Source organism: Euleptes europaea, chromosome 8 (genome assembly GCF_029931775.1).
Source record: "Euleptes europaea isolate rEulEur1 chromosome 8, rEulEur1.hap1, whole genome shotgun sequence".
NCBI lineage: Eukaryota > Metazoa > Chordata > Lepidosauria > Squamata > Sphaerodactylidae > Euleptes > Euleptes europaea.
The window spans coordinates 28,650,363-28,663,492 of record NC_079319.1 but is presented as its reverse complement, the minus strand read 5'-3'; the positions used below and the strand labels follow the sequence as shown (position 1 = coordinate 28,663,492).

Genomic DNA, 13,130 nt, shown 5'->3' with positions numbered 1-13,130 from the left:
TTACGCTATACTGAGAACTTTTTTTGTTTGTCCCAGTATCACCACCTCTCCATTTTGACAGATAGTGAGTTGGTTTTGTTAAAATGCAAGGGGTGACAGTGTATGCTCCAGTGAACTTTCCCCTCCTCTCGGCACCAGAGACAAAAACCTGCAGCTCTGCTCTGTGTTGGCAGCCATCTGGACAGCGTTCTCTCAATGGCTGCCCCACACCACACTGCAGGCAACATTTCAGGGCTTCAGAGCTCTGTGGAGCTATTCATGACATACCAATTTCACATTTTCTGCTTATACACTTGCAACAATAAATGCTAATGAGGACTGTGAATGACATTTTTAAAGACAATAAAAAAGGTCTCAAAATCCCTTGCATATGGAGATAATGTTTTCTAAACCTCACCTTCTGCTAGGAAGCCATTAGAATGGGGAGGGGGAGAGGAATAAACTTAGGAGAACAATGAGAAGATCAAAGCATAATGAAGTCCTAAAGAATTCCAAAGAAAACAATGTTTGTAAGCTAAGTTAATGACATACAGATTTTTATGCCAATGCTCTGCAGAAATACCTCGGTGCAGCAACCAATCCTTTCAACTGCTCTGCTGCTCCTTATCAGAAAGACTCTCTGGGCAAAAACGCTTTAGCCTCCTTTATTCCCTGTTTCAGCCAGGATTTAGCCAGGATCGAACGCACTTTCGGCAAAAACGCATGTGTTCGATCCTGGCTGAATCCTGGCTGAAACAGGGAATAAAGGAGGCTAAAATGACCATGCGTTTTCGCCCATTAATTATTGTCTGTTTCCAAAGTGGGGGGGGTCTTCAACTTTCAGTGATTGTGCATAACCTTAAAAGCCGTACATTCAAATGATTTAATTGTTAATCTTTAGTTGCGACTCAGGGCAAACTGTTACCATTAATTGAGTAGAAATGCTATGCTCCCATAAAGATTAATGTCATGAACAAGCAGGGTAAGCAAAACTCTCTGGTTCTGGGGTTTTGGGGGGGTTCTAAAAATCTGCCTTTTACAATACCATTATTAATGTGAATTTTAAAAAATATTTCAGTTTGAATAATTTGTGTTCTCTTATAATTTACAAGGATTAAGACACTTTTCACAAGATCCACCAGGTGGAGCAAATATGCAACTGTACAGAACTCTCAACATAAATTCATATCATTGTTTCTCTGGGGGGGGGGTACTCTGTACAACTCTCCCCCTCCCCACCAACTTCCTTTTCCCTTTCTTTGTAAAACTGTCATTGATTCCTTGGCTATGCAACTCTACTAATTTAGCACTATCTCTGTATTAGTGCAATGCTAATTGTTTGGCTGTATGTATATATGTGTGTATATGTGTGTATATGTGTGTGTGTGTGTGTGTGTGTGTGTGTGTGTGTGTATTAAGGTTTATGTCGTTAAATTATACTAGAAACAATCCTGGGTGCCAAGGTTAGGACTATACGTAAAATTATACGCCGAAAATAAAAAAAACAGACGAAAAGAAATGGGTCTTGCTCCCCACTTCCCAGGGGACTCACAGTTATCAATTTAAGGAAGGAGGAGCAGCTTTACATGGCCATTTACTGTGTAAGCCATTCAGGGTACATTCTTACCAGAGCCAGTGCGGTGTAGTGGTTAAGAATGGTGGTTTGGAACGGCAGACTCTGATCTGGAGAACCGGGTTTGATTCCCCACTCCTCCACATGAGCAGTGGATGCTAATCTGGTGAACCGGGTTGGTTTCCTCACTCCTACACATGAAGCCAGCTGGGTGACCTTGGGCTAGTCACACTCTCTCAGCCCCACCTACCTCACAGGGTATCTGTTGTGGGGAGGGGAAGCGAAGATGATTGTAAGTTGGTTTGATTCTTCCTTAAGTGGCAGAGAAAGTCAGCATATAAAAAACAACTCTTCTTCTTCTTACATCACTGTAGCAGTGTAGTAGCTGAACCAGCAGTCTTATGCCATATGATGGCAGATATTATAAGAAACTATACAGCATGGGCAGAGCCAACATTGTGGCTTCTCCCAACACTAGTGTTAACCCAGTCTTCTAAGTTTTGATGTGGCTGAAGGCAGAACTTTTCTCGTGGTCCTGGGCTACTCATGTTGCTAATTTTAATGGCTCCCATGCCACCATAATAACACTAGTGTCTCAAATGGGCCAGAAATATGTCATGTGCTGTTTCTCAGTGGTTAAGCCAACTGTCTGTGGACCCTGGCCATGCAGTGAAGCTACCATTATAATGGTTTGTTTATCTAATTTTCAGAGATTATTTTCTGAAGAAGTTCCATGGAGCCAGAGTTAAACAATTACTAGCTCTTGACGTAACTGGAACCATCACTTAGTATTGTCTGCCTGCCACACAGCAAAAAGGTCATGCAGTTCCACAAATGTGGGAACGGAAGGTCTCTTCTTACTCTTTCCACAGCCACAGAGTTCCTGTTAATGGATCAAAGGAACAACAATTTCTGCTCTCATTGAGATCACACATTCTCCATGTTGATCACCATGTGGATTAAGGAGATTATGGTGATTTCCACGTGAGGACAGGCTTGTGGGGTTTCCCCATTGCTGATGCAGCTGTCCATACAGCTCAGATGCAGCAGAGCTTCTGCATGGCCGGTTTCCCCACAGTTTCCCAGTCCCAGTCGCACCTTCCCTGGCCACTGGGACTTTTTCAATTTGTTTTAAAAAAGGACGGGGGAATCCTGGGAGATAAAAGAATGCACCACAATGCAGCAGGGAAGCAGGAAAAAACCTGCTTCCCAACAACATTGATCCTGGGGAAGATAACCATGTAGAAATGGCCCATATCTTACTCAGAAATACAAATTTGTATTACTTTTTCACTATTCAGAAGATTCAGTTACTATTTATCCACATAATAGCCCTTTTCATTTTAACAGGCAGATATTCTTTGGAATCCCCTGGTATTTATTATCATATTGGATCTTCATGCCATCCATGGCAGATACTTTGATACCAAAAGCTTAAATTGCAAAGCCAACTTTGCCCTGCTGTTGCACAGTAACATCCAGCAGCCTAGCTGTATGCAGTGGTAACGAAAAAGTCATCACAGAGCCAATAATAAGAATGGGGTCGGAAAAATCAATAGCTATATTATCTTCTTGGTGTTGGTCCCCATCTGGGCCAGGAGCAATTCCAAACGTTCTACCATGCTATTTAACATCTATATGAAATGGCTGGGAGAAGTCATTCAGAAATTTGTCATCACCGTTATGTGGAAGATTCTAACTCTACCTTCTATCCATCTGTTTCTAGGGAAACTGTAAAAATTCTGCACTTATCTCTAAGTAAAGGGATGGATGTAGGAAAACAAAGTAAAACTTAATCCAGACAAGACAGTAGTAGCATGGATCAAGAATAAGGCTGATCTGGCATTGAGTATATACCTAAATGGGATTATACTCTCCTTGAAGGATCAAGATTGAAGCTACTTGATCCTTTTAACTGAAGATGCCAGGACTGAACTTGGGACCTTCTGCGCACCAAGCAGATGCTCTGCCGCTGAGCCACGGTCACTCCTTGATTATAACTTTTACAAGCCACCAACTAATGGCTTTCTTCCAACATTATTTGGATATAGAATTAAGAAAAGAGCCAGAGGATCTGTTTGAGCAAAAGCGTCAATGTCAGATACAAAAGCAAACCAGTTAGTGCTGTTGTGAACATCGGTAGTACACCAATGCCAGAATTATAAAGGGAAACAATAAGAGCCAAGTTTTGTACTTTTTTTTTAAGAGGAAAAAAAAACACCAAGCCTTTCTGCCAACGCTGTAACAGCACCGGCAGGAACCTCACATTCCTGACCAAACCCTCTTGTACACAATACCTCCTGAATGAAAGGAACCCAGGCCCGGCAGAGATAGCCGGCTGTCAGGAACCAGCCCTGACGTTTGTGGACAGACGGGGTTGACTTTGCAGGATGTCAGAGCAGCAAACTGCTGCTCGAGATACTGAGTTTTCACACACTTTCAACTTGGATGTTTTGCTCTTCAGGTACCGTAATTAAATAAGGAAGCTGGGGCTGGTGTGTTTGAGCCTGACCCTGATGGTACGGCTCCAAGATTCTGCATATCAACTTCCGCAAGAACTGCCTGGAGCATCAACAGAACTCTCCCCCTGTGCAGACTCCTTCTCTTTCTCTCGTCCCAGAGGGGGGGGGGAAACTAAGGCAATAACCCATCCTGAAGTAGTCTCTTTACTAAGTTTAAATAAAATTACTTCCACTCTGTAAAGGGGGGGGGGTATTGCTCTTTTTCTACATAGTCTTAATGGCCACTGGAACAACTTGGGTACATTATAGTTGCAATATCAAAGGTCAAGAGAGGAAATAATCTTGTAAAATCATGGTACAGCTTACGGCTTTTACAAAATACAGCCTGAGTGAAATGATTCCTATTGTAAAACTAACATGATGCTGGTATTACAAGCCTCATTAGCTTAGATGCTTCAGAGATACGAGACGAGGGTCAGCTATGTGCTATAAAGATATTTTAGAGGCTTCACTTTCTTTGTTCTGTCTCCCAATCCTCCTCCTCAAGATTTTTAGAACTCAGATTTACCCTCGCCCACAAAACTAACAACTTCCAAATTGTTTGATGCACAACGTATGACTGGCAGGCAACGTGAAAGAATACACAAAGACGGCTCTGCAATTGACCTAATTTCCTACTGTTTAAAAACGAGATACTGTCTGAAATGAGATACAGCTTTAAAAAAAATTTTTTTAAGGTAACAGTCTTGCTTCATCTCGGGAATCTGCTGAATGGAACATGGACTGAAAGACGAAGAAGAAACAGAGTACAAAAGCCTGCCTGCTTGTCCGTGTTCAACACAAAGAACATTAAATGAAAACAACTGGCATGCCGCCAAATTCCTATAGAGGCAAAGAGATTCAAATAAATTGATTTCACGCATCACACTGACCTGGGATCAGTGAGCAGTGGTACAATATACTCAGAACTCCGTGTGAGGCAAAGCCCATTAATGTTATCAGACCCTTAGTACATCCACCAAGAAGAAGAAAAACACATACCCTCACGCAAATCTCCCTCAAAAGAGAAATTTGAGGCTGAATTAATAAAGATATTCATTTTAACAGCTAAAGGCACCGTGCATCTTCTCCTTTATTGGCAAAAATATTTTTAATTCCAGTTTCTATGCAGTCTAATGATAGTTCCTATTGTTTAATATGCTTTCATGCGCTACACATGTGGCAATGTGATAACTACGACATTAGCCACTTGTGCAGTGGTTCAGACATGTGATTGGCTGGCTCATTCTTTTGCATGTTGACATAATAGAAAAATGTTTCCCTCACCAGTACCGTGCAAAAGCATATACACATACAAAAGCATATACACATAGAACGGAATGGAATCCTATCTGCTTGTCCTGCCCTCAATACAGAATTCTGCAGGAAGGCACACAAATGCACACACAGGCTTCTACACATAGGCTTCTACAGCAAATCAGTCACTGTTCAGAGAGTGATCTGTATGCAGTTCCTCCAAAATGCAAAAAGATCAACCAGCTGAGAAGATATCTGAATAATTAGGAGCTAATGACTTTTCTACATTTCATCGCAGGGCAAGTAACCATGTAAATAATAGGTCTGCCATTAGAGTATGACATCAACAACAACAGCAGGGTATCTCAGGCTCCGGAGGCAGTTCAGAGCTGTCCATAAGCACACCGTTATCCGTGAGTGAACAAAAGTAGAGCAGGGAAGGAAATTCTCTGCCACGTTTTAACAAACACTCTCAAAAAACTGATCTATTTGAACTCCGAAACACTACAGTCGCCCTTTTTAGGCTAAGGTTCGTAAAACACTGCAGCCACACAACAAAAACAACACAGCTTCAGAAACAACAACCAAGACTCACAAACAATATTCAGGTTACCTCAACTAATATTTAGGTTACCTCAACTGCATGGAAGCCACTGCTCCATGGCAAAATCTCACAATGCTACCAATCGCACTGGGGCCAATTCCATTGTTCTATACCGCCAAGTATAGACTAACCCTATTCAGTGGAAAATGGCAATGGAAAATGGCAGTGGAAAATGGCAATGCTGAGGCTGACAGAACAATAGAATTGGCCATGCCTATGTGGTTTCTACTCACTAAGCAGGTTCCGATCTTGGCATGGAGAAGTGTCTTCTATGAGACTGAGGTAACATGAGAAGGAGCCTTGTCAGGCTATCCCACAATCTCTGTACAGTATATGAAAACATTTCAGACTGTTTCAGTCACATGGGTTTACTGATTTTCTTGGATCTTTCATGGGTCACTCTGCTATTCTATGGAACAGAATTCCATCTTGCTTATATAATACGACCTGGCTGAGAGACACGCACCAAGGGAAAGCGTACAAGAGATTGTGCATCTTTTAACTCGCTTTAACCTCTGCAAAATCAAGAGAGCAAAGTTAGTTCCCAGGTTCTTATCCCAGATAACAGACAGTGAAAAACAGTCTTAATTCTTTTTTTTGGCTCCTCCTCTCTCCTTCTTTTTAAATTTTGTTGCTTTCCAAACTGAACGTCTCTCTTCTTCACATGTCTTTCATGTGTTACACAGAGCTCTTGCACTATTTTGATTGTCATTTTAAAGCTGAACTCCCGCCCAGCATTTTCTTGTAGGTTAAGATCAGAAGTTACCTCTCTTAATTGTTCCAACCTGACTTGCACAGAGAACTGTATGCAGCCTTGTGTACAAAATCGAAACAGGACCACTGATTTTTCTGTACATTCTTACAGCATTTAATCAGAGGACTGTCCCTGATGTGTTCCATTTTTAAAGCTAAGCCAATCTCAACCTGCTCAGTGCAACAATGGGAAACTGTCTGAGCTCTGAATTTCCTGATCAAAGAGATACAAGTGAAATAAACAACTGAGAGCCAGCATGAACACAGTTTTTTTCTCCCCCCAGACAGCCCCAGATAGTGAAGAAATGTAACTTGTAAATTGATTGACCATGTATAGTCAGCAGGAATTCCTACTCAGGGCCAGTCTGTTAGCCTTCTGTAGCTAAAGCAACAGATGTGCCCTGTGACCAATTAAAACATATTTACAGAGAGACAGGGCTCACTTTGTCAGATGCATGACATTTATCTTCAGTTGAGAGGTATATATAGATACAGAGAAAAATAACTGTGAACAGTAGATTTAAAATGCCATGAGATGCAAAGGAGACTGAAAAGTTCTCCTAATTCATGCTATTGAATTTGGACTTACTCAAGATGGCAAAGTATCTTTCTCATAACAAAATGTGCCTGACCACCTCTTGATATACATTTAGGTATCACAAGGAAAAGTACTGAGAGGGGATATGATAACCATGTGCAAGTATTTGAGGGGCTGTCATATGAGTTGTTTTCTGTTGCCCAAGAAGGCCCGACTAGAACCAAAGGTTGAAATTAAATCAAGAGTTTCTGTCTAGACATTAGGAAGAATTTTCTAACAGTTAGAGCGGTTCCTCAGTGGAACAGGCTTTCTCGGGAGGTGGTAAGCTCTCCTTCCATGGAGGTTTTTAAGAAGAGATTAGATGGCCATCTGTCAGCAATGCTGATTCTGTGACCTTAGGCAGATGCTGAGAGGGAGAGCATCTTGGCCATCTTCTGGTCACTAGGGGTGTGTGTGGGAGGGAGGTAGTTGTGAATTCCCTGCATTGTGCAGGGGGTTGGACTTGATGACCCTGGTGGTCCCTTCCAACTCTATGATTCTATGATTCTACTATCAGCAGATACTGTTGTTATGAATAGGTCATGCTGTTTTTATTCATATACATTCAAACTATGCCAAAAATATTGTGGAATTTTTATAATTACTTGTTTACATTTTTCTTTTCTTTCCTCAGTGTATTTGTGTGGGTACATATCAGTAACTTTCTGTGTCTGGGTATACATGAACACCCTCTTCCCAAATGAGGATCTGACAAAGCAGACTCTAGTCCATAAAAGTCCATGTCAAAGTGAGGTTCCTTGCACTGAAGAAAGGTTTCACCATTAGAAGAGCAGATCTGACTCTTTGTTAATAGAATGCCGCTGAACTCGGTTGTTTTCAGACATAGTGTTGTCTCCTATGGATGTCCTGTTGAGGGAAACAGATCTTGCCCTTTCCCCAGCAGCCTCCTGTGACCTTTCAAAAGGCCTTGCTGGGAGCCCAGAACCTTTTGCAGACAAAGAGAAAGGGGAGAGTAGTGAGGGAGAAGAACTGGGTGAGATCACTCCTCATCCTTCTTCTGTCAGCTGATCAGCTTGTTATGGCTTTTCACATGAACACATGAATCCGCAGAAGAGTATGGGTTGCTAATGTATAGGGCCTCATTTCAAGACGGAAAGAAAAACAGACCTGCCAAAGTTAAGCTGTTTTCAGTCCCACTGATTTCAGTGGGAAAGTTAAGTACATGTTTAAGACTGCAATCTTATGCACTTAGCTAGAAGTACCACTGAACTTAACTTCTGAATAAAGGTGCACAGAAGCAAGCTGCAAATCCCTCTTTGAAATTAATGATATAAAGAAGAGCTCAGTGGTGTATGGATTGTGAGTGGGCCTAAGAATTTTGATGTGTGAAGTAATCTTTTTGTCATCTGTTTCTATGTTTCATTAATAAGATCAATCACATACTGAACACAGTGACAACAAGCTACCTCTTTCTCTCACACGAACAGAAGAAAATCTGGATATAGGAGAGATAGCAACAGTTCTGCAACTAAACACCCCAAAATATTGTTGCACTTCTCTTAAGCAAGGAAGTCTTCCACACAAGTTCTTATTTCTGAGTTAAGCAAGGAAGACATTATTATTACTGTCAGGCAGAGGCTTAAAAGAAGAAATCTAGGAATGTGCATTTAAAAAAAAAAGAGGAGAAAACAAAGTAGGACAAATTTGATTCCAATAGCTGTAGGGGAAGAGCCTTTCTTTCCACATAGTTTGCAAACTCTTGTGGCCAATGAACACAGTGAATTCCCCTTACAGACTAATGAGACTTCTTATATATGCACCATCACATGAAGAAGCAAAGAAGAACTGGGCCAGATGCAGATATAGCTGGAAGCCCTTTCTGCAAATGTATTACTTTTTCCACAACTGCCATATTAATGGGAACAACTGCAATTGTACGTATGTACTACCAGGTTTACTGTTCCTACGTGAGTCTGTCACTAATTACAATCTGCACTGCGTGTGTGGCCGAGAAAGTACTTTATAAAAATGGGTTAAGGTGGCAAGAACCTTTACAAGTGAGGGATGTTCCGCTCTATATGTGTGTGTATGTATAGAATACACACATATTGATAAACAGATATAGCTTTTTATGCATTTTATGGACAGGATTCAGAATTCCTTGTTGGAGAGGACTAGCAGCGGAACTTTATGAGGCTAGTGCCAAAAATGGCAGGCCCATAATGAGTCTTCCTCTCCACTCACCTCTATAATGTCTAGTTCAACTTATACCATTTACTATTATCATTACAATGTTCCCCACTCCATCAGCAGCTACTAATGGCATGGTGAAGGGTCAGGGAATTATACAACAAAAATATAATATCAATGCATGGGCTAGTGGGTTACAGATAGAGTTGCCAGCCAAGATCTCCCAACGTTACAACTGATTTCCAGGCAATCAAGATCAGCTCCCCTAGATAAACTGGCTGCTTTGGAGGATAGACTCTATGGCATTATAATCCGCTGAGGTCCCTCCCCAATCCATACCCTCCCCAGGCTCCACCCCCACAGTCTCCAGGAATTTATCATTCGAGAGCTGGCAACCCTAGTTACAGAGTAGATTAGGGCTGCCAACCTTCAGGTGGTAACAGGAGATCTCCTGCTATTACAACTGATTTCCAGCCGATAGAGATCAGTTCACCTGGAGAAAATGGCGGCTTTGGCAACTGGACTCTACGGCATTGAAGTCCCTCCCCAAAACCCGCCCTTCTCAAGCTCTGCCCCCCAAACCTCCTGTCAGTGGCAAAGAGGGACCTGTCAACCCTACGGATGATGGAAACTTGACAAAGGGCTTCCGTTTTCAGTGGCACTTGTATGTTCTATTTAACATCCATTTCTGCCCTTGTTGTAGTACAAGGAAGCTCAAGCCCAGATTTTGTGAGGTGGGAGGGGGGACATCATAATACTCAAACGCCATTTCAGCATCCTCTAGTCCAGCAAAAAACAAGCTACCTTATAAGAAAGAACAGCAGAGGTTAAGAGGCTAAGCTTTCAACAGGGGAGTCCCAGGTCTCACATTTTATTTCTGCCATGAGACAGCCACTGGCTCTCTGCCTCAGTTCCCTTTCAAAAATAACAACAGCCTGTTACAAAGCAGGCCTCAACAATTCCACGTGTGAGGTAGCCATCACAACTTGAAGGTTGCTTGTGGAGCCTAGAGCTCTGCTGGCCCTCAGCCTTTAAACTCTGTTACATAGTTTAAAAGACGGAGGAGGAAAGGGAGCCCTTAAAAAGAATGCCTTGCTAAACTGGTAGCTACAGAGGCCAACAGCAAATTGCTGTTTTAGAGGGTAGACTCTATGGCATTACTTCCTGCTGAGGTCCCTCCCCTCACCAAACCCTGCCATCCCTAGGCTCCACCCCCCAAAATCTCCAGGACTTTCCCAACCTGGAGCTGGCAACCCTACTTATAGCACAGAGCTAAAGTGTTGCTACGATATGAGCTCTTCTGAAAAAAGAGCTCAATTGCTACTTGCTCTCCTAGCATGCTTAGCAGCACAACCACACAAGAGGACAACTTTTGCTTTACTGGGGACTTCTCTCTCCTGCCATAGCAGGCGAAAGCTGAAGGCAGGCAGGTAGCTGCACTTGGCGGGGTGGGCAAAAGTAAGGTACTGTATCCCCAAGGGTTAGGGTTGCCAGGTCCCTCTTCACAACCAGCAGCTGGTTTGGGGATGGGGCGGAGCCTGAGGAGGGCGTGGTTTGGGGATGGGAGGGACTTCAATGCCATAGAGTCCAATTGCCAAAGCGGCCATTTTCTCCAGGTGAACTGATCTCTAACAGCTGTAGATCAGTTGTAATAGCACAGGGGTGGGGAACCTTTTTTCCGCCAAGGGCCATTTGGATATTTATAACATCATTTGCGGGCCATACAAAATTATCAACTTAAAAATTAGCTGACCAGTACGTTTCTCCATGGCCCGGGTGGGAAAGGGTTAACACAGTTTCTTATGAGGAGATACTTCCTGGAACTTAATTGTGGGCGTGATCCAGTAAAAGCTACTTATTTTTTTATATCACACAAATTTCATGAATCATGTACAAAATTGTATACAAAGTAGAAGAAAGCTAAGCATGTGTCTGAGTCCACCATTCAAATCAGTGAATTTTAATGTGCTTAAGATTGACTTGATTGTGCTCTCATACAGCAGGTTGAGTCCTGAAATACAAAGGGTTGTACCAGATGGCAGAAGGCCACTGTTCTCAAAGTTCCCATATGGAATGGACATATGTAGGGATGCATGAAAAATGACTCACCCCCTCCTTTGGGTAGAATTATGAGGGGGGAAAAAACATTCGTAGCTAGGAGAGAACAGAATGACAGGAAATAGCTAGCGTTTTTCATGGATTGCCTCCAATATCTTATGATCTATCATGGCTTTCATCTCTAATGGATGCACTTCATATTAAAATATTGTCGAAGGCTTTCATTGGTTCTTGTAGGTTATCCGGGCTGTGTGACCGTGGTCTTGGAATTTTCTTTCCTGACGTTTCACCAGCAGCTGTGGCAGGCATCTTCAGAGGAGTAACACTGAAGGACAGTGTCTCTCCGTTCAATTAGCCTTGGATTCCACATGTTAACAGACCACTTCAGGATACAATGGTTCCACATTAACATACCACACCCTCATTAGCACATTATCTTGAATCTTACAGTACAATGATTTGCACATTACCTTTAACACTTTGCAGGACAATGACTCAGCTCAAACTCAACCCTCTTCTGACTATATATTACTCTTCCTACACACTTGACACTGAGAGACACTGTCCTTCAGTGTTACTCCTCTGAAGATGCCTGCCACAGCTCCTGGCGAAAGGTCAGGAAAGAAAATACCAAGACCACGGTTACACAGCCCGGATAACCTACAAGAACCAATGCACTTCATATTCTTTGTACTTTATGGACCCATGAAGTTGCCTTACACTGAGTCAAACCATTATCAAGATCGGTCTTGTCTACTCCGACTGGCAGCAGTTCTGTAGGTTCTTAGGTCTTTCACATTATCACCTACCAGGCCATTTTAAGTGGAGATTGAACCTGAGACTTTCTATGTGCAAAGCCGATGCTCTAGCACTGACCCACATCCTCACCTCACCTGCATTCAAGACAGGGCAAAACATAGGTTTAAAATCTATAAGACCTTTGCTACATAAATATTTGGTATCGCTGATAAAGCCACACTTGTAATAATGTCAGGAGTTGTCCCCTCCTACCTGAGATGGTCGCAATGATAGAATGGACAGAACTTTAAAAGCACAGTGTCATAACCAGCTGTCTTTAAAGCACTTAATTTTCCATGTTCCCATTAGTTCCAGTGGCCCCATTTTTAATAAATTATTTAAGAACCATTCATATGCACCCTCAAAACATACAGAGGGCATGGAGCATGGTTTGGAGTCAATGTCTTCCTTTCACCAAGATGTATCTATCCTATCCTTTCCACTAAATCTTCCTCCAACTGAGTCATTTGGATCACCTTGGAGGAAGGAAGTCATCACATCCCATACTACATGTGTTTGGAGCACAATTATGCCCTCTCACCCTAACCTCTCATCATACTATGGGGTTTGGTGTGTTTACAAAAGTTGGTAGTAATGCTGGTATTGGGACTATGTGTATAGATTTCAACTGTTATCTCACTGATTTTGTTGTTACCTCTCCAAATCAGGAAGATATATGTAAAATTCACAGAGACTAAGCTAGAACAGATGAAACTATGGCACAGAGGTACCATATATCTGAAGTATAGCTACATGGCAGATCTGGGGAGGGGGCAGAATCTTGTTCTACTCGCTTGATGATTCCTCAACTGGGGAAAATGTGAACATGCCCTTGCTTTTTTTTCATACAAAAATTAATCACGTGTACAGCCCAACATT

The 13,130-nt window shown here is 42.2% G+C and overlaps 1 protein-coding gene across 2 annotated transcripts in view; it reads right to left on the bottom strand.

The window, feature by feature from the left end:
- RUNX1T1 (RUNX1 partner transcriptional co-repressor 1) overlaps window positions 1-13,130 on the bottom strand; it is a 156,645-nt gene that overhangs the window by 114,877 nt on the left and 28,638 nt on the right. The gene's annotated exons all lie outside the window — the stretch shown is intronic.